Source organism: Equus asinus, chromosome 7 (assembly GCF_041296235.1).
Source record: "Equus asinus isolate D_3611 breed Donkey chromosome 7, EquAss-T2T_v2, whole genome shotgun sequence".
Taxonomy (NCBI): domain Eukaryota; kingdom Metazoa; phylum Chordata; class Mammalia; order Perissodactyla; family Equidae; genus Equus; species Equus asinus.
In genome coordinates this window covers 67,670,930-67,698,867 of record NC_091796.1, presented here as the reverse complement: position 1 = coordinate 67,698,867, position 27,938 = coordinate 67,670,930, and the positions used below count along the sequence as shown (strand labels likewise).

The 27,938-nt window shown below is 38.8% G+C and overlaps 1 long non-coding RNA gene across 11 annotated transcripts in view; it reads right to left on the bottom strand.

The window, feature by feature from the left end:
* The window catches only part of LOC139045691 (uncharacterized), a 222,856-nt gene that overhangs the window by 88,621 nt on the left and 106,297 nt on the right, over nucleotides 1–27,938 (bottom strand). For 8 of the 11 annotated variants that reach the window (XR_011504607.1, XR_011504600.1, XR_011504599.1 and 5 more), the window contains one exon: nucleotides 20,489–24,738. This is a non-coding gene — a long non-coding RNA (uncharacterized lncRNA). Of the gene's footprint in view, nucleotides 1–12,122; nucleotides 13,511–14,766; nucleotides 19,600–20,488; nucleotides 24,739–27,938 lie in introns of those variants that run through there. The other 3 variants (XR_011504609.1, XR_011504605.1, XR_011504603.1) reach the window with 3 other exon arrangements.

Sequence of the window (27,938 nt, the reverse complement as noted above, 5' to 3'; positions counted from 1 at the left end):
AAAGATTGGCACCTGAGCTAACAACTGTTGTCAATCTTCTTCTTTGTTTTTTCTGCTTTTTCTCCCCCAATCCCCCCAGTACATAGTTGTATATTTTAGTTATGGGTCCTTCTCATTGTTACATGTGGGATGCCTCCTCAACGTGGCCTGACAAGCGGTGCCATGTCCACGCCCAGGATCCGAACCAGCAAAACCCTGGGCGCTGAAACGGAGCGCGCGAACTTCACCACTCGGCCATGGGGCCGGCCCCAATGGCTACTATTTGAGTGCCTTCTTTGAGCTAGGCATTATTCTAAGCATTTTAAAGTAATAACTCTTTGTCTTCACACACCCACACACAAATCCTACTATTATTGTCCCCAGGTAGGAAACAAGTCACAGACAGTTAATTTGCCCTAGAACCCAAAGCTGGTAGGTAACAGAGCTGGTCTGAAAATGAAGGTCCCCAAACAACCCTGGCAGCTACTTGCCAAAAAAAAATTACAAAACTTCAAATAATATTTGCATGGTTTGGGTGAAGTACTTAGGAAAGAGGCAGCATCAATATTTTATCTATTTGAAGTACTTACAATAAATATTTTTTCATTTATTCAAAAGTATTTAAGAACCGCCTATTAAGTTGGAACTTTTGTGCCTGATACGGTAAGAAATGCAAAAGACAACTCATTTAATTCATTAAATAGATGTCTATGTGGCAATTTCCATCTTTCCTCCACTCTGCTGGGCTCAGGAGATATATCTATCAGGTCCCTTGAGGAGTCTACAGAGAAGTCCAAGGACAAGTAAATATCACAGGGTGTGTAGAGCTCCCACAATGGGACAGTTCATTAATTCCATAATAAGAAATAGGATCACTGAGTGTATTGTAATAACTACCATGGGAGGGAAAAAAAATGAATGCTATTATTCACAGAAGGGTGAGATGAGATATAGACTTCACTATAAGTAGTTCATACCAGGTCAGATCTGGGGCTCTAAATTGGAGCTATTGATGAGTATTTTATTTCATCAAGAGTTAGGCATATTTTTAGGAGCTGATGGAGCAAATGAGAATGATCTTGGATCTGGAAGACATATATTAAATCAAGTTTTAGGAAGGCTAGCCTTGCAGTGGCATGCAGAATGGACTCAGTGGAAGGCTAGAGGTGGAGGGGCCTAGGGGGATACGCCAGACATGAGCCAGAGATAGAGAATGTGGCAGCAGGAACGGAAGGGAAGGGGAGATGGAAAGAATGTTGAAAAAGAAGACATAATAATTCTTGGAGAAACGCAGTGGAAAAGCAGAGGTTTTGGAATCAACCAGAATCAGATGTGCCAATTACTAGTTCTATGACATTGGGCAAGACCCTCTGCTTTTCATCTATAAAATGGATATAACAATATCAACATCACAGGTATTATTTTCACAAGGATTCAATGATGCAATAGTAGTTGTGATTATTATTGATGACTATCCTCAAACCTCCTCTGTTGCCTTCTATCTTTTTACCCCACATCTTGTCAAAGTTCAAGGTATCCTTGGAAAAAAGCCATAAATAAGGAAATTTGTAAAGGGATAAACGTGATCTCTGATTTCCCATGAACTGTGTTTGATGAGCACCCCAAAAGTATCACTTCTCTTCTCCTCATTAATTCTGAAGCAACTAGAAATAGTAAAGCAAATAAAGACCAAAATATCACCTTATCACTGGTAAAGCTGATATTGGAGAATGTGACTTTTATCCACAGACTGTACTTTCTAAGAGTGAACCCACTGATAAACAGACTCTGCATACCCCTACCCAAAGCACTGGGTAGCAAGGTCCTCCCCACAGGACAGGCCTCCTGTTACATGTAGGCAAACAGAAGCATGGAAGAGTTCTGGGTTGGGCGGCTCACTCCTAGGAGAAAAGGAGAAGGAGATGGGTTTCACAGATTCACTAATCAACCATCGCTCTTCTTCCCTGAGTGAGAGCACAGGAGACCCAGAGCTTAGACCACTGTATTTCCCTCCAGGTAGACAGAAACCACCAGCTTCAGTTAGAGAATAGTGACTCCTGCTTAGTCAGCATCCAGTGCCATCATGCTCTCTCTCATCTCCTCCTACTCCACCTCTCACCTTCTCCCTTGGCTCTCAGTGCCTTACTCACAGTACAGCATGACTTCGTTCTTCCCCAAGGGGTTGGACCCTTAACAGGAATTCAAATCCTTAAATGAAGGTCCTGTGGTAGAATTCAGAATGGTGATATGTGCAGTCAACGAACTCTTCATAGGGCTCCGAGAACAACACTACCTTGGCTAGTAATCTACCGGCCAATGCTCCCAAGATATTTCACTTTGTCAACCCAGGACCTGGTGTAGAGTATTTGTCTTCCCTAAAGGTATTTTTCTGGCACATACACACAGGTCTCACTTTTGGGGAGATATATGACTGCTGGGGCTAGCCCCTCTGGAAGGATGAAAATACAGCTGGACAACTTAAGAAGAAAAATGAGACGTGGTTTGACTAACTAAGTGCCTCAGTTTACACTATTGCCTGACTCCTACCCCAGTTTTTTCCTAATCCTCTTGAAGCAGCTGTTTTGTTGCAGGAAAGCCATAGCCTCGGACCAGAAGGTCTGGCTCCACCACTTTCTAGCTGCAGGAACTTAGACACGTGATAACTTCTCTGAGTCTCTGTTTCCACATTTAAGAAATTAGGGCTTTACACCAAGATGTCTTTCAACAGGTGAATGGATAAGCAAACTGTCGTATACCCATACAATGGAATATTATTCCATGACAAAAATAAATGAGCCATAAGCTTTTAGAAGACCTGGAAGAACCCGAGATGCATATTGCTAAGCGAAAGAAGCCAGTCTGAAAAGGCTGCACACAGTATGATACCAAATGTATGCCATTCTGGAAAAGGCAAAACTATAGCAACAGTAAAAAGATGAATTGACAGAGGGAAGAGAGAGTGAGACACGACTAGGTGGCGCACAGGGGATTTTTAGGACCATAAACTATTCTGTACGATACAGCCACAGTAGATACATGACGTTATGCATTTGTCAAGACTTGCAGAACTGCCCAACACAAAGAGTGAACCCTAATGTAAACTAAGGGCTTTAGTCAATAGTAATGCATCAATGTTGGTTAATCAGTAGTAACAAATGTACTGTGCTAATGCAAGATGTTAATAATAAGGGAATCTGGGGGGAGGAGAATTTGGAACTCTGGGAACCCTGTAATTTCCACACAATTTTTCTTTAAACTTAAAACTTATAAAGAAAGTCTATTAAATTTTTTTGATGGGGCTTTAACATCTACCTCGCAGTGTTGTCAAAGGGACTAAAGAAGACAATGGTCATGAGCTTGCCTGGCATTTAGAAACTGCTCTCTCATGTCCAGCCAGTCAGATGCCCACAGCTCCGGCTGTCCTCCTTTTCCTTCCGAATCTCGTAAGGGGTTTGCCTTCCTGGGAGTGACCACACCTGGAACTCTTCACTTTCAATACTTGCATATCATGATCAGTTCCCCCATAAATCTAGCCGGCTTTCAAAATGCACATGTCATAGTTGTTGCTTTTTCCCATGATGCCACTCTTTCCTCATCTTTTTTGAACCAGCAAATCTTCTCACGTTAGGACTCCTCATGGCAGCTGTGGCATCGTGGTGAAGAGCGTGGGTGCAGGAGCAGACTGCCTGCAACTGTATCCCAGCTCCATCATTGTACCAAGAGACCAAGGGACCTTGGGCAAGTTCTCAGACCTTCTCTGCCTCTAATTCCTCATCTGTTAATTAGGAGTTATAAAAATAATGCTTTCTTCACATGTTTTTTTTGCGACCATTAAATGAGATGACCCATGTAAAGCACTTACAGCAGAGACTAGCACATAGTAGAAAATTAATGTTGTTTTCCTAACTGAGCATTTACATGTTGAAGTTTTTTCTTTTTCTTTTTTTTTTTTGAGGAAGATTAGCCCTGAGCTAACATCCACTGCCAATCCTCCTCTTTTTGCTGAGGAAGACTGGCCCTGAGCTAACATCCATGCCCATCTTCCTCTGCTTTTTATATGTGGGATACCTGCCACAGCATGGCTTGCCAAGCGGTGCCATGTCCACACCCAGGATCCGAACCGGCGAACCCCACGCCACCGAAGAAGAACGTGTGCACTTAACCACTGCGCCACCAGGCTGGTCCCATTTCTTTATGTCCATTGATTCTCTCCGTATGGCTTTGCCCACAATCACATCTGTGCTATTGGGAAATAGAAGGTGTGTTCTTCCATCCGCATCCTGGGTAAACCCTGGAATTTGGTCAAGCAGACAGTGAAGAAGTCCATATGTGAGTTTTTCTGCCTGAGTCCATCAGATCCATGTTAGACTGGCCCAATGACCAGATCCACTCTCAGGATAAGATCTGGATCTTCACTACCTCTAACCAGTTCTGCATTTTCAGCATTTTATTAGGTAATGCAACACCCTTCTTCATTTTGGAAATGTGCTCTATCTGTTTTCTCTTTTTCAAGAAGGAAATAAAGATCTTCCAGACGGACAGTAGGATTGCTTCTCCCTGTCCGCCCTCCATTTCCTCACCTTGTCCACTGCCCCTGAGCTCTCCTGAATAGAATAGAACTGCCATCCTCAACAAGTGAGCTGCACGAGGAAGCGTGCAGCTCACTGTATTTACGTTCAGCCCGTCTAGATCAGCAGCTTCATCTGCGACTTAGACCCACAACGTTGGTGATGCAGAGAGCCAGGTACTTAGTCACATCAAAGCAATTTACTAATTGCAGAAGCTCCCTTTCTGTTGAATGTTTCATGCGCAAGATTAGGTGGTTCATTTAACTAGTTCATGATGCCTGTTTTTATCTCATTAGCTATCTTTAAAGGAAATCAAATCATGTTAAGTATAGACAGAAGACGTTAATTATCTGGAAAACATAACACTATAACCTGTGTATGAATGTGAGTCTAAGAGAGACAATTTAAGTCATTGTTAATTTCCTAGCATTTTCAGTATATGAAAACTTGTATATGCATACATTTTAACCTACAGGAGTGTCCCATATATGAATTATGTGTCTGTGCATGTCAATTACAATATATGCATTCAACATAAAATTATCAATTAAATATACACATGCTTTATTTTAGCACAGACGGATAATCATTTATAAGTTAAGCTAGGAGTTATAGAGCTCCACCTTATTCTCGTGTTTTCCTCATCTCTCTTATCTTTAGTACATTTTCAACCATAATTCTAGCAAAACATGCACATAGCTTTAACGCTGCTCCAACTATCTTTTGCTCCAACTGTGTTCCTGGTCCGAGCTTTATTTTCGTTGATTCTAACTAGCCTTTAATTAGTGTCAGTATGCAATTGAAACATTTCAACCTGAGACAAAGCAGCATTATCATATTTGAGAGAGAAAAAAAGTCATAAAATTTCCAGAGGAAAAAGAATGCCACAAAATCTGTACTTTAGAAATTCCTCTGGTAGAGGATGTTGATAGTGGCAGAGACTATGCGTGTGTGAGGGCAGCAGTGTATGAGAACTCTCTATACTTTCTGCTCAGTTTTGCTGTGAATCTAAAAGTGTTCTAAAAATTAAGATAGAAAAAGAAGAAAAATTCTCCATGATAACAATATCAAAAAAAATTGTACTCAGTGTAGTAAACTAGGGCCTTGTGTAGGTTTAGCCGGTAATAAGGACTAACGCTTAGACTGTTTATACTGCCACGCCACCAGCATATAGATACCACGATAGCCAATAACAACTCCTTAGGAGATGTTTGTCATGTCGCTGAGCTTTGAATTCACAGAGCTTTACCAAGTACATCAGCCAGTGAGGATCATCAAGGAAGAAATTCTTCATTTAAATGCTCCCCACTATTTTACATGATAGAGTATAAGCAATCTTGATGTCATATTGATTTTTCTTTTTAGGCTCTGAAAATAAGTGAAGACAAATACAGACAAGAACAAAACGAGACAGTATTCTCCCTCTGTCTGGCTCCCACTCCTACCACCAAAGGAGTGAGTTATTTCTACAAATTCTCAGGCCCTAGTGTTCTAACCTCCAGGCTTGTGTGTCGATGGGGGGCGGGGGGTCACTCTTGTTTCCTAGCCTTCATCTTAGCAATGGGCTCAGCACTATGGCCATTAGCGATGCTGTGGTCCAAGTGGATAGACCTCAGCTACTTTGATCCATGTTCTTGCCACAGGATTAAGGCAGATTGCACGGATATTGATACTTTAAATCAGTTTCTTAATAAGTAAGAGAGACCAGCGTAAGTATTCTAGGTGCTCAAATCTTACAATAAATTTTTTTCGTGCAACTAAACATAGTTCCTTTCAGACATCAATGTGCCCTTGGAAGTCACTCTTTGATGAGGCCAGATGCTGATCCTTAGATAGTACAAAGCAGTGGAAAGTAAGTGATGTCCCAACCCATTTACCTATAGAACATAGTGAAGTAAAAAATTATAATAATGACTAATATTTTTTTAATCAGAAAAAAATCTACTTCCCAGAGGACAAAAGTGATGGCTACACTATAAAGTTATCTTTTTAACCAAGTTTTACTTTCCACCCAAGGGACAGTGCGTCAGCTCCCATGAACATCCTCCAAGCAATCACAGCATCGTTAATAGTCTTTTGCTCGGGCCCCATATAATGTGACTTTTCCAATTGCACCATACCTGGCAGAGCAGATTTTGGAGACCCTAACCTCTTTTAAGAGGAAAATAATTTCTTAAATGTGGTGTAGCCACATAACTCTCCCAGCAATTTTCTGTGCCACAATTTTTCTCATTTTGCTTCCTTTGTGTTCCATTCAAGGTTTTCCTGCACTGAGACAATCTTTTACGTTTTTTCCTTCTTCTGCCTGCATCAAAGTTAGGACTTTGTTAGGGATGCTTTGCTATCGGCATCTGTTACCTCTTTTTCTTAGGGGCTAAGGAGGAGGCTGCTGTGTGGCTGAAAAAGACTCTCATTCAGTTTGGAATTGCCTCCCTTTGCTTTCCTGTCACACTGTCAAGCTCAATCAGAACGCAATGAAAGTGATACAGAGGCGAGGCTTTGCTGGCGAGACTTAGAACAAAGACAGCTCCATAGCCTAGTACAGATTTCACATCCAATTTAACTCTTTGGAAAAGGATTTCAGGAAATACATAGTCAAGAGTTGAAAAAATGGAGTTGGGTCTACTATAAAGGCTAAAAGTATTATCCTGGCTTAGATAAGCTACAAAGATAGGTTGATACTATTTTCTAGCATAAACCACATTAGCCGGCATTACACATTGAGCTTTCTTTACTCGTTAAGTTGCAAGGAGATTTGAGAGGAATTTAGCAGCTACATAAAATGACTCTTTCATGATTCTAGCTTTACCAGTCATTTTAGTTGTACAAGGTGCATGAATAGCAAGGACCTAAATCATGTTGTTTAACAAATCTGGTATTAGAGGGTTAGTCTCAGTTTACTTATTAAGAATTTAGTTGAGTAAAGGATTTTAGGACTCAGTTCTTTGTGCAGATGACAATGAACAGGCCAATACTTGTAATTTTGGGGAGAAACATACGTCAGCTACACATGTTTTGAACTATGCTGTTGGGCCCATAACTAATGTTTTGCATTGAGTATATTTTTCCACGGAGAGCTAACTGTAACGAAGAAAATGCATTGAGAAGGACATAGGTCAATGGTGACTTCGGTGGCCTCTGCCATGACTTCCTTTCTGAAGCCTACTTGCCACTTTTTCTTTATCTTACAAGAGACTTGGTTTAATTCTCTGAATTTTTCAGATATAAGTAGTGACAAGAAAGAAGTGTTATTAGATTAGATTATTCGATTTTAAAGGATGGCGGCCCCCATTTTCTCTTGATGGATTTGAAGAATGTTGAAAACCAGTTCACACAGCACACACCGATGGTGAATCGTCAACACTCTATCCGGCAGCAGTAACACTAATGCAACAGTGAGACCCTCCCACAGTTTAGCTATTTTTATAAACTTCTTTAAAACTGTTATGGTCGTAGATGTCACTGTCAAAATGCCAATGTTTGTTTTTTTAGGCAACACTAGATATTTTTTTAATGTTTATGTACTTTTACCTTATTGAAAATAGAAAACATTTAAATAACTTTATATATACTAATATAAACACTTTCATATATACTCAGAGAGAGAGAGAGAGATTGAAATTAGTTTATAGACATGATTGCATTTAAGAGGAGCACATTTCAAATAACTGGTCCCACATCATCATATTAAAGAGGACATCTCTTTGGAAAATTTTCCATGAACAAGAGATGATTAGAAGCAAGCATGTGATAGACACCAACATTTCATCTCTGCACGCAATTATGATACAAATTAGAAATGCTATTATGTTGATACTCTATAATTAAGTAAGCAATTAAAAACAAAACTAGTTCATTAACAAATTGTCATGGCGAGGCCGACCAGTGCCCAACGAGGTCACGGTCACAGCAACTGCAGATGACGACTGTCTCCCCCAGAGCAAAAGTCCCACCCAACAGCAACGGTCCCATTTCTAATTTACGTGTCATATTAACAGCAATTTGGGTTGGAAAGGCTGAAATAAATATTGTAGGTTAGTGTGGGAAGGGGGAGAGCTCTTTGTGGTAAGTTACCTATGCTATTTGTTAGAGTCTGGTGGGAAGCTGAAATGAATGCTAGTTTTATTCAAAAATGAAAATAAAATCTCCCTTGATACTTGACGTAGCTGTGGTTATTTTCTCATAAGTCTTTGGCAAGTTGGCTCATTCAGTCTTTTCGTCTTTGGAGAGCCTATGTTTCTATCTTAATGAAGATGGTGACCAGAAATTAGCAGTTACTGGTGGTAGCTGTCAGATCCAGATATTTGTATGGGTTTTTTTAAATGGCCTTCAGTTCATAAGTATTTTCATGAAAAAAAAAAAATGTTTCCCATTATTTCCAGTGAAACCAGATAGTGTCACATGAAAAAATTATATCAACAATGAACACGCTTAATAAATAAGAATGCAAAAAAAAATAGTAAAATGGCTAATCCCTGTACTAATTATTTGTCCCATTTTTGTTAATACAAATTAAATGTTTCACTTGGTTAATGACAAGTTTGATCAAACAGTTCATAAATTGATGGATTGACTTTGAAATGAATTCAGGGGAAAAAAATGACATGATGTGGAGCTGGCAAAGGGCCGCCTCTAGTGGGAACAGATGCCCAACAAATTTGGCGAGTAGTTTTGTTCTCTTCTATCTGTTGCAGTTCACAATCCTAATGAATGTTATGTTTAAATAACATGAATAAAGATAAAGTGAAAATGAATTCAACTCCAGTTTGAGCAGCAGAATAAAAATGAGCAAACTGTATTATCTTCTGCCACCTAATCTGGGTTGAATTTCCTCTGTATCTTTTTTGTTTGTTGAAGAATCCTTTTCTTGAGTCTCCTTGGCCATTGACAAGGTCTTTTGAGATGAATATGAAAAGATAGATTTAAAGGTTAAGGCCAGGGTCAGATGGTTGCAGATGTTTTGTGAGAGATTGTTCGGTTCAGTTTGTGGTACTTCTCCTGACTAAGGTATTTCAAACAGGCAGACTCATGGCCAGCAACTGTCAATGAATGTTGTTTGTCTCACAATTGATCCATGCAAACACAAACACAGAGTAGAAGGAGTGTTTGTTTTTTCTTAGACGGACAATTTTCCCCCAGCCCAAAGACTCTGTCTAAAGCCAGAGAAGGAGATGCCGTTTTTATTTCTAGGAAGCAGACTATTTTAGATTTGGCTCTTCAGATGATCATCTGAAACCATTTTTCAGGGGAGAAATAATGATGCCATGTGACAGAAATTGATTAAACTATAAAAGGTTGCAAAATTGTTGGAGAGGAAGAGAAAGGAAGTAGAGCTTGGACATAAAAAAATAAATGATAAATGAACCAATCTCTTATCTCTTGACTTAAAATTCTAATTTACAGACAATATGAAAATAAAGGGATAGGAATTCATAGAAATCATACTGATTGCCGTTGGGATACTTCATTATTTGATAGATTTAGATCAAACCCTGTCTCCTCATAAGGAAGGTTATAATAAATATACGTGTATATATATAAATACAAAATTAATGTGTGTGGGTATATATATGTAATGTGTATATATGTCGTATATATACAGTGTGTATAGATATATATAATACACATGCACACATCCTCTTAACGGCCAAATAGCATTAGATGAGCTATATTTCCTCCAGCAATGTCTTAGTAGTTTTCATTGCAAGAATTTTTATTTGCTGTCTTCACAAGTTTATAAACATGATTAAAACATCCTCATCGGGCCTCTTCCCATCCCTCCCTTGAGTGTTTTAACGTTAGGAATCAGCATTGAGATCCTATAGCTAGCTGACTAAGGCCAATGGCGTGGTTCCCTTCTACAACATGCGATTCAGAACCCCCAACATCGGGATAGTTCCTTTCTTAGATCTTGTAAAGAAGGCTTTCAATTAAAGTATAGTTCGGAAAATTCTATGTAAAAATGTCTAGGATCTTGCAAGATACAAGACTACAGATTTTTCACTCATGACACTGATAGAAAGCTTTTATAGCTCTTACTTTCCTATCATCTGTTCAACATCAGTCACTCTTTACATTTACATTCTTCTGAATTTTTTCCTGCATAATGCTACTGGGAAGACCATGTTTATTATTCTGACATGATTCTTTGTGAAATAGGTGCTTGATAAGGATTATTTTTAAAAGACCAAAGCCCCTCAAGTGATTACCCTCTCAAACTTCTTGTAAAAGAGGACAGATAGTGATCCTCGTCATCACTGGAGGCAGGTCTAGAATTTTCTGATGTTTTAAATACTTGCATGACACACAATATAATCAGTTACTTTTTCCTAAGGTGAAAAATTAGATTTCTTTTCTCCCTGTCGTCTCTTTTGAACATTCAGTCACATTTCAAAAAACATAGCGAATTTTCTGGTCATTCCCACATATTTGAATCACTTGGGAATGGTAAAGCTTTACAAAAATTATGAACAAAATCATTCTTATGCTGCTTCTTATAATAATGAAAGTATATGGAAATTTAATTTTCAAATCTACTTCATGCTATCAACACGTACGTAAATGGTATGAAATATTCTCTTTACCGGGATTCATCAGTATGCATTTCACTATTTCAGACTGTAGCATGAAATGGTTATATTTTTACATAATAGTCTCCATTTTTCAACCTCATCTGACTAAACCATTTCACTCTTGGACCTCAGGTTGTTTAGGTTTTGATTTTAGTAGACAATGTTATCCCTGGAACTTTCCCAAATCAGTGAAACACTATTTGAAATACCGATTTCACTTTTCTTTTTTTTGGCTGTTCTGAAGGCAAAAGAAAAAAACATTTGAGAAACCAAAAAGAAAAGCCCACAATAAAAACAAAGAAAGCTATGTAACTGCTATGGTTTTTACAAGAGCTGGTTTAAAAGGCTTTATTTAAAACTGCTTTGAAATATTTTTTGATAAACAGGAATCAATATAAGTTACTCATATCACAATTTTCTGAAGTATGTTTACCAGTTCCTTTCTAATTCATACTCTTCCATTATTCTGTTTTTATATATGTTCATTTAAAAAGATTTGCCAAACATAAATAAGAACAATTACAGAATTACACAGTAAGATTACTTCTGAAGAAAAAAATGATAAGTTGTATTCTCATCAGCTATCCTATTTGACTTCATCATTAAGGATCGTATTCAGAATGTGTAGTGGGTGAAGAGAGCAGAAGTGTGTTTTCATTTTGATATGATAGCTGCATTCAAGTTATTCTCCTCTTTACAATAGATTTTACCTAGCTTTATCTTCATAGGAAGCTGCTTTCAGTTGAAAAGCAGGAGTGAATAGAAGTGTCACGACATGGGATTAACAGTACAACCGGGTAGTAAACCGAATGTTTGAGGTAAAGAAAGTGGAATGTGATGTGCGTCAGCAGGATGGACTGGCAGGATTTTATGGAGACGAGTGAAAGGAAAAATTTTCAGCCTTGGTCAATGCTCCTGGTATCTGTCCTATTTTGAAAGCATATGGTCCATTTAACCAGTCAGTCACTGTAATGAACCTGAGCACATTAAGACATCTTCAGCAATGTTAGTCCATATTTGAGTGATAACCGTAGAAGGAACTAGCCCAAGTTCTGTTTCCAGCTCAAGAAAAAAGAAAAAAAATTGTGCCTGAGGTTCACAAACTGGCCCTTATGGTTCACTTTTGAGATACCAATATGTCTACAAGAAATCTCACAATGGGTTCACGTCATAACATCCACATTATTCACTGAAGAATTAACTTACATTTTAAAAAAAGCCCTTCATATTGCCATCTACATAGATTTGATAAAGTACTCAGAGTTGAGATTTTAAAATTTTGAGAGTGTTCACGGAATGTTTTAAACAGATGTAAGCAATCGATTTGGAGCACTTCAAAATGCATGTTTAAGCACACCCATGGATTTCTTTTCTCCTTCTGGTAATTGTCCACACAAATATGTAAAAACTTAAATTGAAATCGGTAATGCTTAAAGATTTATCTGAGTAGCTTGAAAGATTATCCAAAAGGTTAATTTAAAGGCTTAATAAGAGATAGTTCATGCCATCATCAGTGTCTTCACATGGAAGATTCTTAAAATTCCACATAGTTTGGCATAACTCCATATTTTTCAGTCTCCATTTTTTCTACAGCGTTTCCCTAAGAATAGGGTTAAAACTGTTATGTGCCTAATATTTACTTAAAACTTTATTAAGAAAAAAAGAAATCACACGCAAAAAGCCCACTAAATATTCACGCTTTAATATATGTTCCTCAGAAACAAATGTACAGTTAGATAACACATAAAGAATTATGAATGACTAATTATATTTTGCATATTTACAGCAAAGACAATTAGCAAATAGCTTTTATATGCAAAATAAATGAAAAAGTAATTAAGATGCACTAACCAGAGCAGCAACATCAAGTCTGTTGTCTTGTGATTCATTCCTAACAAACATAATAATTATGCATTCATTGTCATATAATTAAAACAGCTCTGTCCTTTAGAAAAATGGTTATTTACTGTATAATAACCTGAAGAGTGGCAGAAGTTCCCCATAATGGTGAGCAGGATAATTAAATATTTCTTCTTAGGAAATGCTCGCCCGGTTTAGTTTATTATCATAAACTTCCACCAGCAAGCAGCTGTTTCTCAGGAAGGCCACGCGCGCGCTGGGAAAGTTATTCTCCGCGGCGTCTGGAAGCCCTCGTGTTTTCCTGGCTGTTGAATTGAGCAGGATCCTCCGGATCCACTTTTCACCTTTCTGCAGCTGGTCCCCCGGAGGCCGTCCGGAGCGCCAGAGAGCTTGCGGAAACAACCTCAAGGCTGGTCTACTTCTGGGGCTAGGGCTCCGTTTGGTGACAGTCTGTTATGGCTGCTTCCCTGCCAGAGTATATGCTCTTCTGAAGACATGCAGGGCTCCTACTTTCTGATCATTTAGATGGACCTAAATGTTAACACCAGCCTTCAGGCAATGTATTAGCTCATTAATTAATTGAATAACATCCAGTATCTATCATGTCAGATAAACCACCTGCATTTTAGAAACACAGCAACACATTTCAAAATGGTTAATGTATTTGGTATTTAGTCTAATCAAAGTGATATAGACTATCCTCTGTATTCCCCACAAACTGATTGTGGGAACCATTTTGTTTCCCCAAAGCTGAGAACATCTCTCTGTTTATGCCCACTGGTTATATGACTGTTGTTCACCCCTGATAGGAACATATCTATGTTTGCAATCGGAAATTACTCACGGAAGACATAGAAATTATTTGTGTCCATTTGGTGTGCTATTTTTATGTTGTCATGTATATATGGTCAACAAAATTAACTTAGTTTATATAATAAAATCATGTGTCCGGTGGGAGTAGGGGTGCAAGGGTAATTGGGGAGAGCAGTATTTGTTCATCAGTTACTGTTTTTTAAAAAATATAATAGCAACTTTAAAATTATTATGAAATAACACCTTAGATATTAGAGAAAGTTAAATCTTAAGTAGAAAAATGTGTTCGATTATTAATTAAAATTTTCCTTATTATCTAAAAATGTCCTTTTTACAATACTTATTAGATAATTTATAATAATATTAAATCAGCCTCAGAGAGTAAGAAAATAAATGATTTGCTTAGGTTTTGTGATGTGGCTTTATTAAATATTTACAACTAATTATTTCAGTAATTACTGAGCTATCATTCATTTCTTTATTAAGCTCAAGAAACAAATAATAACAGTAGCATAACGTCATGTTTTGTTTAATTTAAAGCTCCATGGTCTTATTTTGAACAGTTTATCCTGAACTATTTAGATATTTTCTAAATATTCTGCACTAAAAGCTCCTTTGGGCATGTGATAAAATAGATGTATGGACCAAGGAGAACCTAGGGAGATAATATATGTTCCTTGTCCCTGTGTTATGTTTGGGAGAATTTAACCATAGCTTGGAATGCTAAAAAGATATAATTGCTCTGAAGTGAAACTAGTTAAGAGTGTTATTAGAGCTCTTGTATGCTACCAACTGAGTCCGGGAACAGAAAGAAAACAGAACTTGAATTCATGGCAGGGCATTCTGATGGCTAATTTATCAGTAAAACGTAGAAGAGAAAAACAAGGCAGTCACATCTTAAACTCTAATGCGAAAACAGCGCAGGATTACCCATTATCAGCATACCAAAGGTACTAGGAAAAGAAAAGTAAGAAAAAATGTTTTAGATTTTATAAATTATGTTCTAAGGAATCCCAATAATCCCAAAATAATTCTAAATAGTCATCATGGGAAAAAAAGCATACCTTTATTCCTCCTTACATTTGTTTGTGGCTTGGTATTGTTTTAAATTTTAGCTACTTGGGCTGCAAGGAGTGCCACAGTGTTTTTCAATTTTTAGTTCTTCTTAAAGATCTTCATGTAACCATGTATACATATGTATTTCATCTGATTTAAGTTCCTATGAAGTATGTCAGTAATCTGCCATCTTGCAGATTTAAAGAACAGTGGGGTTACTCACCATTATAGTAGGAGTATCAGTTTATATAGTAAAAATGACCAAACATTGCACTAACTCTGAGAAATGAGCTTGTTTCTCTTTTCAAGGAACAAAGTTCCTAAGAGTGGGAGACGAGAAGGGCCAAAAGGTAAATCCATGCACCTGCTCACGTGCCTCTTCTCATCCTTCCTACCCAGAGGACACATTTCTCAGCAAAATACAAAGACCAAGCCCCAACTTTCAGACCACGTTATGAAAACGGTAATTATTCAAAATTTACAATTTTTTTGAAGTTATTTTCTGTACCTTTCAATTTAGAGCCTTGTCATCCACCTTGAATTAATTGTTTTATGTGTGTTTATCATGGGCCTCCAGCCACACTATGAAATGGAAGATGCTGGGAGGCAGGGACGGTGTCTTTTTCTATATAATTGTTCTACACGGCACATGGGATGTGGCAGTTGCTTGGTAGACACTGTTGAATGAATACTTCCATCATACATTCAACAAACATACACCAAAGGGTCTGTGAACGTTTTCGAAATAGTTTTGAAAGAGAACTATGTTTCTGTCTCCATATTATTCATCCCTAACGTGAATAATGCTTGCTTCCCCCCCCATATATAGTCTCAGTCCCACACATCTTACAAAAATACACACAACCCCAGCTATATCTGTTGTCATGTTTATGATATATATGCAGCAGAACCTCAATCAATAGTCATTGAATGACTAATCAACAGGTTAAATAAATGAAAGAAAAACGTGAATGAATGAATGAATAATATAAAGATTTGTTGAACGTGCTCATGGAGAGATGTGGAAGTATATCTTTTCAGCAGATGTAAATATCTGTGCTCTGTCTCAGTTTTGGCTCGTATAAAATTTGTGGTGTGGTCATCAATGTCATGACAGTTTGAACACTCATGTGTCAGACTCATAAAGTCTTTGTAGGTGCATATTTTTTTTAAAACAAATGCTCTATATTTAAGGATGAAAGATAACCAAAGCGGGAGATTGGGAAAACAATTGTTTGTGCTGCATTCCACTGAAACTCCCTCTTGACTCTTGGGCCAGTCTCTGCAGTGACTGTCAACTTAGAGGTTCTGTGTTCTCCCAAAGGACTCGTGTCGAGCTGCCCTACATGCTTGACTCCCCATCGCTCACCTGTGTGCAGCCCAAACAATTAGTCTGCAGAAAACTTTCATAAGAAGAGCTCAAACTAAATGGAACTTCTTCAAATTGATGGCCTTATTGTAAAAATTTCTTTAGAAAGAATTTCCTAGGTACTTTTCTAAAATTTAATATAAAAATACTCATAACTCTAATATTCACTCATAAGTCTAATAACCTAAAGTGAAAAGAAAGAGTATTATAAAGCTGGTATTCAAAAGCAGATCAGAAAAAAAGATCCTAGGAATAGATGGAGATCATCTCAAAATACACTCTCCATCTCACATAAGGCTTAATAAAATAAGGGCTGTTCAAGAACATAGAAACATGAGTGTTTGCAACCTTTATTTCTGACTATTGGTTTTCATTAGCTTAATGGACCTTCTAAGGAATACACATGAGCGGGTGCAAAGTAAAAGAAAGTCTATTTATGAACTCCAAATGATGCCATGTGACAGAAAATTGCGCCTAGACTCAAACTGGCCCAGAATGTTTGAATACAAGACAGGTGAGTCCAGAGATTACATACACAGTCTTTCTGGCCCTCTTTACCCAATCAATCAGCACTTTCTCTTTTTTTCTTTAAAGATTTTATTTTTCCTTTTTCTCCCAAAGGCCCCCGGTACATAGTTGTGTATTTTCAGTTGTGGCTCCTTCTAGCTGTGGCACGTGGGATGCTGCCTCAACATGGCCTGATGAGCGGTGCCATGTCCACGCCCAGGATTCGAACCGGTGAAACCCTGGGCTGCCGAAGCAGAGCGCGCAAACTTAACCACTCGGCCACGGGGCCGGCCCCAGCAAGCACTTTCTGAACCCCCCCCACTTCTGCACCTTAAGACTCCTGAAAGTTTGGTTTAATTTGAAAAACATAGTCAAGTAAATCCCAGAAAGTTGTACATAAGTATAAACAAAAAATATCAAGTTATAATGCTGTGCTGAAATCCACAGGCCTTTTCATCTTTTAAAATTTTGTATGTGTGTTTGTTAGTTTGGGTGGGATGGAATCATGATAATCTCTCTCAAACACAATTGGTGCGTAACCACAGGAGGTAGGTGAGTTTGCCTGTTCCATTGCACATGCTATGGGCCTGTCCAAACGTATTTCTGGGCTCCATGCTAGGTACTCTGGAACTCCTTAAACTCCAGGTTCTGGGATTGGCAGCTCCCTGGTCCTCATTCATGTCCCAGATGCAGGGGGCATGCCAAAAAGAACCTGAGTTTTACCCAATCACCCACAAATGGGGCCGGTTATTTCATCATGAGGAAGCAACTCATCAGGACTGTTTCAGGCAAGGAAAGGGCGGTGACAGGCCCAGAGGTATTGGTGATGAGTGCTGCAAGACGTTCAGGAAAACCCTTTTCCTGCAGGCTAAAGGCCCCCAATGCAGGATGAATCAAATTCCACCAGCATCAATCTGGTGATATTATATTTGGACGATAATCCTGAAATGAACATTGATGCTGAAGAAGTCGCTTCTTCAAAACTTTAAGGCAACAATTAAGTATTCCATTGTCATGGCTCAATTAAATGGTTTGGCCTGAGAAAATTGGGGATTGTAAAGTGAGGATGGAATGTGCTTTGATCCTCTTTCCAGGGTTATTGTTTCATTAATAAATGAACATGTCATTTGTCTCACCAGAGGGAGCTCATGCCCTCCAGGCTTTTTTCCCTTTTTTGTTCAGGTTTTATAAAGATGAATTTCCAGTGCTCTGAAATACCATGGATTAGTAGTTAAGCCTGACAGCACTTCGGGGAGCAGCGAGCTTAAAGTGCCTCACACAGGTCTCCAAAGCACTTGTTTACTAATAGAGCAAACCAGCGACCGTCTGCAGCTGCTGATATCGCATTACCATTTGGAAAGACAGTAGCGGAGATAACGAATCACACAGTTTTAATAATTACTCCTGCATTCCCGTTTTTTGTTTCCTGCATAACTGTAAAGGCTGGATTTCTTCCAAATAAACAGATAAAAACAGTATGGAACTTTTATCTTTTAATGATAATGACAACACATCATGTTTCACTAAAAGTTTCCTGCTGAATTTTTTCTGATTTCTAGAGTTTCAATAAAATGTAATTATACTTTATAATTCCGCTCTTTTAATCTTCACTTCAAAAACTATTCACAGTGAGCAAGTTTGCAGGCACCAAGAGCAGGGGACAATCTGCCCGGACGCACCCATGTTGACTAGCTCCCGCGTTCTGTCTCGGGGTAAACCTGTCATTGAAATTGCATCCTGTACATTGAGCTGCTTTGCATTCAAATTAATGGCTAGTTTAATCTGAATGTAAAATAGCTCCATTTATGCCATCATTTAAAAAAAAGAAGTAAGGCATTTGGCAATGAATGGATGTTTAAGATATGATACATTTGCAACATATTTTTAATCCTAAATGGAACCTATATTAGGATGGGGACATTTTAATACCAATAGACAAGTCATAAAAGAAGCCCTTTTAAAAATCTGCATAGTAAATATGTGCTTTCGGGTCAAAACTACTCCATTGTACAGATACAGTACGGGGTTTAGTTCATATGGTTGGCGCTGGGCATTTTCCAGCAAATCTGTGTATTGTTACATTTCTATAGTCCAAGAATGGCAATTGATTTTTAAAACACATGCTGCAACTTTATTTGCTCAGTAATTACACGGACTTTATTTGGAGGTCAGTGAAAGAACAACTAAATAGGAAAATGAAGTCTTCCTTCCCTGTGCAATGAAACCATAAAAGTTGGCAGACAGAAAGGAATGCTCAACTTTTTCCCAGAGCTCTGAGTCTGGTTTCCACTGGTCCATGTTCCATTGGGTGATTAGAGAAAGCTTTTTTAAAGCCTTACTTCAGAATGATCTTAATTGGTGCAAGGTTGAGCCCTTTCTACGAGGGGAGGGAAAAGGTTGAATAGCCTTTTCAAGTCACATGAAAGTTTCTAGGATGAATGTACGATAATTAGATTAATAAGTAGCTTAATTTATCACAGCTGAGGATTTCAACAGCCACACATTAGAGCAAGAAAAAAAGATTAGTGTGATTCTAGTTGGTTAAAAAAAAAAAATTGTACTGAAACTTGATTAACCTTAAACACAAAGTGCCTTTCTTCCTCAGTCTAAATGTCTGAAGGGGGAGGGGCATGGAGTAGAAGGGGGAGAGGGGACCTGAAATAATCAGGAAAGTCTTATTTTATTCCTTTCTGTCTCCCGGTTAATGAACAGACTCAGGATTGCTTGAACCAACTTTTCCCTTTACTGTTTCTCATCCTTAAAATAATGGGTTGGGCATAAGCCCGTAGAATCTTAAATTGTGTTGCCCACACACGTCATAGGGCTACTTCTTTCCTGAGGTGCAATCTGTCATAAGCAGATTCTCTTGTCTCTGCTGGAAAAAAGAAAGAAGTAATGTGGCGGGAGGAGAATGGGATTCGGAGGAATCCTTAATTCCAGTTAGCATGTGGTGGGGACATTGAGGCTGAGATTGTTGGATGAAATTTCCAGGAGTTATCTCAGGGCTCTAAAGCCTGAATTTAGTCCCAGGCCTTCAAAAATCATAGGTTACTCGAACAAGGGACATCGATGAGTTCAGATGAGCAGTATTCATTGATAGAATATGCAAAATCAAGACAATTATTACAAAAGCAAGAATAATTGACTTAGGGTTAAAACATCAGACAAGAACTAGCAGTCAAAAAATGTATGCATCAAATCAAATTGTTGTCCATTGGCAGTCATTGCAGTCACATATGCACAATAAAATATTTTGATAAAAAGTGGGATTTGCTGGACCATCTGATGGTCATATCCTACAGGAGTGTGCTAACATCAGATTTGATTAACCTTAAACTTCCTGACTCCTTTCTGGCTACAAATGAAACGTCAGCACTGTGTGGAACAAAGCCGCTGGCATCAGCGTCAGTTTTGCAATGGAAGATCCTGGAGTGTGAATCTATGGCACCTGTCAACACTCAACAGTCATTGTGGTTGGGAGGCCAGCTAATGAGAACCCAGTGGTGGAGCTGTGTATGGGGCATCACCCGTGTCGCTGGATGAGAAAGGTGTGTGGCTGGATGTGGGTAGGCAGTTGTGACACCCTCCAACTGGAAGAGCACAATACAAAGCTAAAACACCAGACAACCTGGGTGACAGCACTACCTCTACCACAACAAAAACCGCTGCATTTTTCTTCAGTCTCCAAAGCTTACACAGAGGAGTTGAAAGAGGTGCGGGTTTGGTCCTTGTATACGGCCCCAGCTAAAACATTGGAAAGTTACCTGTGGCCCAGCCAGATCAACAAAGGCAATGCCAAGGGCACTGGTGCACCAGTCTGTGCGAGAAGTTCAGTAACTGGAGCCGGAGCCAGAGGTGAATCCGTTTCCACTGCAGGAGTCTTCACAAGTCTGCTCTTCTGCTGGGATGAAAGAGAAGCTTTAATTTTTTTTTTAAATCATATGACGAAAAATTACGTCACAGTATGGATAGGATATAGTTTCACATACTGAAATTTAAAACATTAATGTAATTATGACTCTGAATAAACTTAGAAAACTAAGGCACATTTCAGCCTGCAGCCCGAACCTGAGAGCGTGCTTATGTCTAAAATGGACATCTCATTACCGGTTAACATTATTTAGTTAGAACGAGATATGACCTCTAATTGCTTTTAAATGATTAATTTGGTGTTTAAATAAGTGTCTTTTATTTAATAATGTTTTCTTCAACCAATTCACTTATGTCAATAAACTCTTTGTTTAACCTTCTTAAAGGAAACATTTTTCTCGGCTCAGAGGCATTTAATGAGCTATCAAATAAATAGGTACAGAAAAATGTAATAAAATTAAGGGCTGCCCAAGATAGCAAGTGTGCCTTAATCTAGGAAGTGGGCACTATATGGCACGGCCCACTATGAATAGGACGTGTAGCGGTCCAGTCTGCCTCCTCCCATCGGTGTCCTGTCTATTCACGGCACAAACAACTTGCATTGTACAACCTGCCAAGACAGGAACACCCCAGACACAGTTAGAGGCATTTTCTTTTGATTGCTGGTTCTTTAAGTTTGGTAAAAACAATTATAAATCTTCTACTTGAGAACGGCTTGTCATTTGTAATAGGAAATTAAGGGAAAAGTGAAAATACATACAACATTAATATAAAATACTAATATCAAAATTAATATCAGAATGTCAACTGGTAACTTTTGCAGTGTAAGGGACATGAAAATGTATTATGGACAACTTGGTTTATCATTTTTCAGAAAATTTATTTTAAAATCTAGTTTTTCTAGATAGTTTACGGGATTAGACTAGATTTTGCTTTTGTGGTTATTAATAGAGTTAAAAGCTGTCAAATTTTGTTTAGCTTTCTATAGTGTGTGAAAAACAATTTAGAAACAACTATCAACATTATTTTAAAACTCAGATTTTTTTCTAATAGGATTAAATGGGTCACCAAAATTGCGCATTCTCAGAAGAGAAGCACACTGAGTGTGGCAGAGGCTGTCAGCCACCCCCTAAGAGGCACGCCCCCTTCTTCCATCGCCGTGGACTTTTGCCCTTGGGCACACGCACAGCCTAAAAAACACAGATGACGTGTACAAGTCTCCTAGTGACTGCTGGCCTAGTTGAGGCTGGGGAAGCGATGCGTGCGACCTCCTGGTTGTCCGTAAAAGGCAACTTTTCTCTCAAATCAAAATAAAAGGAGCCCTTATCAGCTTCCTGGAACAGAGTGGCCATCCCAACTTCTATGTGAGAGAGCTATAAGCTTCTATTTTCTTTAAAGCTGCGTGTTTTCAGCTAAACCTACAGCCTAACCAATACACTAACTAAAAATAGACATAAAATAATTTCAAACTTACATACTGTATGTGCCACATTGAACTAGTCAATAAGTCTCTCTCACTCTCTGGAAGTAGCAGCTTCTACTTTTTACTTAGTCTTCCCTAAGATACGCTCTTGACTGAGAATCATTCAAAAGCTTTCAGATGGCTCCTGGTCGTCTTCTGAATTAAGGACAATCCCTCCCCAGACATTCGACACCCCACGGTTTTCCAGCCTCCGACACCCACCTTACCTTCCGCACACAGGTCTCCCTACCTTCTCTGGTCATACTGAAGAGTTGCACTTTGGGGGCCATGCCTGTCTTTCTTCTCTGCCTGTGCAAGTCTTAGCCACCATGTTATTAAAACACAAAAAGAGTTACAGAAAAAAGCAAGGGCTTTGGCGTCAAATGGACCTGACTGGAAGCTGTGGGGTCTGCATGTGACACCTCGGACTTCCCCTCATAGCACTTCTCACTTAGCTTGTCGTTGCACATCTGATCACAACCTGCCTCCCCCACTGGACCATGATCTACACATGGGCAGGGATGATGTCTACTTGTCTCACCATTTTATCTCCAGGAGGAGCACAGTGCCTGGCAATTGCTAGACAGAAAATAAATATGTGTTGAGTGAATGAATAAACATCTCGGAATCTGTTTTCTCATCTATTAAATGAGGCTAATAACATCTAACTCATAGAGTTGTTGCTAGAAGTAAGTGAGAAAATGAAGTGAGGTCAAGTGTTCCAAATGACTGGCACATAGTACACACTCAATAAATGGGAGGCACTATTATGCAGTGATTCACAGCACGGACGTTGGAGTTAGACCTACGTGGGTATGGCTTTAGCCAGGTACTTGTTGTATGACATTGGGCAAATTACTGATCTTTTCTAGTCCTCCATTCTTCTATAAAGCTGATATAATAAAATTTACCTGGTATTTTTGAATGTATTAAATTTGATCATCTACACGCTTACTACCACAGTATGTGTTACCTAATAGGCATTCAGTAATGGCATCTATTGCTATTTATGAATCACCTAATCATTCATTTATTCATTCAACAGATTTTTGTGGAGTGCATACTACATACCAGGCACTGGGCTTTGTGCTGGGAATACAACAGGGAACAAGTCAGAGTGGCCCACCTCATGAAATCTACAGCCTGGTGAGGTAGACCACTAAATAAATAAACATGCCGGCAAATATAGAAGTACTGATTGTGAGCAACTGCTAAGGAAGGAAAGGACAGTGTCGTGAGAAAGAGCAACACAGGGCAGGGATTCCCAGCAGCGGCTATCCCTCATGATCCAGCACTAACGGTAAGAGGTCTTTGGAACCTGTCCTTGCCCTCCCCATTCTCTCCCACTTACACGATCTTTCGCCTTCATTCAAACCCTGTACCATGTTACACTTTTATAATATTTGTTTTGATCTTTTACTTGTTTATTTTTACTCGTAAGAAAAGCTAATATTGACAGCTATTATTAGCTATTCTTACAAGTCTAATTTAAGCCCTTGTCTAATCCTTGCCATCTGGATTATAAATTTCTTGAAAGTAAGGTCTATGTCTTACCTGCCTCTGGTGAACCTGTAGGATCTAGCAGAGTTCCTGGCACAAACTAAAGACTCCAGGAATATTTTCAGAATAGAAATAAGTTGTACTCTCTTCTTTGACTTCCGAATACGAAAAATTTACTCTAGTTCAAACAACTCTCTCTAATCTTCACGTTAGGCTGTTTCTTTAGTTACTGAATTTTTATACTTCGATTTCTTTCACACATTAGAGATGATGAATAAGTCAGAGGCAAGTTACAATAGCCAGAATTTTTATCATGAAAAAAGCTTTAACATCCTATGGCAAGAGGGATATTCTTGGAAGAATCTTGGACTGAGATCCCTTGACCAACATCTGAAGACATTCTGTTTTCTGCAGTATTTGAAAGTACCTTCCCAATAGAAAATTTTGCTGGGGCTTGTCCCATGATCTTGTCAAAAAGAATAGTCATCATTACTTAAAACAGAAAGTATTCTAATGGTTCTTTCGGACAGCATAATCCCTTTACTGAAAGAAAAATGTTTACGTTACACCCAGGTTGAAAGTAAATATCCAGTAAAGAATATTTATCAGCTCACGTAACTGTAAAATCCAGAGACTGGGATGCTTTAGATGAGACTTGATCCAATGCCTCAAGGATACCCAAAAGACCTGGGCTCTTTCCATCTCTCCGTGTCAGCTTCATCCTAAGGCTGGCTCCATTCCTAGTCCCAAGACGGCTGCTCACAGCTTCTGGGGCCATATGCTTTCTTGTTTGTGTCAGAGAAAGCAACTTTGTTCCAGCATTTGCAGAAACCCCCCTATAATCACTGCGTGGTCTGCTCAGTTCACACGCCAACTCCTACTTCGATTGCTGCAGTCAAGAGGATGGAATTGGCTTGGCCTAGTCTACCCGGACTGCAAGGCAGTAGATCGGTTTCCACAAAGTCACATGAATCCCAAAAGGAAACTGGAGACTACCGGGAAGAGGGAAGGGCAAACGGATGCTGGCAAGGCATCTAACAAATGTTGACTTTGGAAGGTCTTGGTCAGTCTTGGCCTATGAAACTTGCCTACACAGGAGGATGGGACCACTCATTCATATCAGTATGAGGAAAAGCAAAAGGCGTGGACTTTTTCTCTCTCTTCTGAAAGTGGCATCACTCTCTGGAAACAAAATGAGTTTTGCTTTTGTATTTGTTCTGCTCAGGGGGAAGTCCGATATAGTCAGCACTATATTACGGTCTGATATAGTTAGCACTTAAAAAAAATTATTCCTATTCAAAATTTTTGAAGTCATTATGGATAAGTGAAGGCCAAGTAACCATATATACTCTGTCTTATATTATTAAATTTCCTAGTAGTAATGTTGACATTTTACTTCCTTTTCAAGGAAAAATAACTTGAGAGAACTTTAGAGGGAAGACTTTCACTCGTCTCCACTTATTTTGATCAAGTGAAAGCAGCTGGAGGATCCACGGGATACCGCCTATTATCTTTTCTCTCTTTTCCTCTTTCTCTGCCTCTCCCAACCCCTACCCAAGTCTGTCTGTCTTTCCCTCTCTTTTGCTCTAGCTCTCTCTCTCTCACAATACACACACGCACGCACACACACTCTTTTCCTTCTTTCTTTCTCTGTTCTTTCTCTCCATTTCCTCTTCCTCTATCCCTTTTCATCCTTCCTTCCCTCGCTGGAATTCTATTTACTCTCTGTCTTCTCATTTTTCTCTCTCTTTTCTGTTGTATTTTCACTCTTCCTCTCTCTCCAAATGGGTCCTAAGAGATGGATTAATTTAATAGGAGAAAAACAGCTCTTTTTTTCTTCACAATGTCATGGAAACAACTGTGGAACTGGTGGCAACGATTTAGGGCTGTCTTGGGGAGAGCCACTCCCACTTTTCTGTGGCCTCCAAACTGCATCGGAGGACAAAGTCTCAGCCATCTGGTGAGAAATGCGGTAGTTTCACCAAAATGCTCTGCATGAGCCTTTAAAGGAGAGAAATTCCAATCTGTTTGCTGGTGAGCTCTACAGTCCAACTCTTAGCTCCTAATCCTCCCACCACCCTTGAGAGCTAAGAAGGCAGCTTAGTTTTCCCACCCCCATTTCAGAATCTTGAAGGACCCGCAAGCACAGGACTAACAGTGTGACAGAATGACCAGAATTTTAGGCTTGGGGTATTATTGTCTTTACTTCTGGCTGATTTTTCAACTCTGACATTCCTCCGAGTAGCATGAAATCTCTTTTCTAAATATGTTTATCCATTAACCATTAGCATTATCAAGAAGAACAGCTCACAAACAGGGGACAGCGACATTAAAGTCAAGTAAAATGTAGTAACTCTTGCTTATAAAATTAAAGCCTTATGCTTTGGGATCAGCCTAAGCCAAATATAGTCCTCAATAAATAAGGGAAATTCATTGCGTGTTTCTTTAGGGAACCTGATACCATAAAAAAGTTTTGATTTACAGTTTTAAAATAGCTACTTGTAGTCACAAAATACCCTTGTTTAGGGGATAGCTCTGAGAAGACTAATATGAAAGCAAAATATATAGCATGAAAGTTTTGACCAACATTTTCTAAATAGAGGTATAATTGCTAAAGGTAAAGTAAAAAAATTCTGTCCCTGAAGAAGTAATTTAAAACCTAGAGCTTGCTTATAAAAGGTGGAAGACTAATGAAGCTTTACGTTGCTTTTATAGCTAGTTTTAAGGGTTACTCTCATGATGACAGACAAATACATTATTTTCCAGGGGTGAAGGATTTGTGTATAACCATCATTTAATTTCCGTTAAGGTTTTTGTGATTTTGCACATCCATCGTCGTTTACAGACATTTATATTAACGGAGCTCAGTCAACATTCAGCAAACCTGTATTGAGTGCCTGCTTGGTTCATAACATGCTGTATTTCTGGCATTGCGCCTGCAGAGTTCCTGTTCTCCAGGATCTCAGTCTCGTGAGGAAATAGATATTTACTTAAATAATTAAATTATGGTAAGGTAATCTCTCTACCATAGGCATGTGCAGTGCACAATGGGAATACAAAAAGGGAATTAAGGTTCTGTAATGGAGTCTGGAAGACTTCACAGAGGAGGTAGCTTTTGAGATGGAACCTGAGGAACGAGTAAGAACGAAAAGATGTGAAGAGGGTAGCTGTTCCAGGCAGAGAGAATATCACGTGCCAAGACATGGAGGTATGACGCAATTTGGCCTGCTTAAGAAAACACAAGTAGTTTATTATTGCTGGAACATAAAATTTGAGGGTAGCATAGAGGATGAGGTGTGATCAGGAATCTGTGGACAAATCACAAAATTCATTTTATGCCATGCTAAAGAATGTCTTAAGAATGTCAATTTTATTCCATAGACCATAGAGATTAATTGAAGAATTTCAAGGAACATTATCAGCTTTTTATTTAGAAAGTGTACAGAATAAATTGGGAGGGGACACACCTAGAGGCAGAAAGGACAGTCACCAAGTGCTGTGATAGTGCAGGCAAGTGATACCAGAGATATGAATAACAGAGGACTGAGGCTGGAAAAGAGGAGAAAGATAAACGATATATTTAGGAAACAGAATCAACAGTAGCTACTGATTGATTAGATGTGAGTAGAAGGGAAAGAGAAAATTCTTAAATGACTGTCAGGATTTTTGCTTGGGCCATGGAGATGATAGATGTGGGTGCCACTCATTATAATAAAAAAACATGGTAGAAGCAGCAAGTGTCTGGAGGTAGGTAGTAATTTGGGGCCATTTGCAGCTTGATGTCCTTTTAAGATATCTGAATGGTGAAGTCTGGTTGGCTAGAATCTCCTTTCTACACTCAAAAAGCAGTCTGAACTAGAGATAACATTGAAGCTATGAATGTGAATGTTTGCAGAAAGAGGAATGTTGACAGCCAGAGGAAGTGTTCACAGTAGAAGAGGAGAAGACCGAGGATGGAAACTTGGAGCGCTCTGCCAGTTAAAAGTCAGGAAGAGGAACGACTGTACAAAGAAGCCCAAAGAAATTTGCTCAATGAATTAGGAAGAAAACCAAGAGAGAGCGTTGTCATGGAAAACCAGAAAAGACAAATATTTTATTTACATCCTTGCATTGTTTCACATTCTCAGTAAGCACGTATTTCTTTTGTCACATGAAAAATATTACATAAAAAGATTTTAAAAAGCATGAGAAACTCAGCAACAAAAAGACAAACAACCCAATTAAAAAATGGGCAAATGACTTGAATATATATTTCCCAAAAAAAAAGACATATAAGTGGCTGATAAATACATGAAAAGATGCTTGACATCATTGGACGTTAGAGAGATACAAATCAAACATGCAATAAGATACCATTTTGCACCCACTAGAATGGCCATATT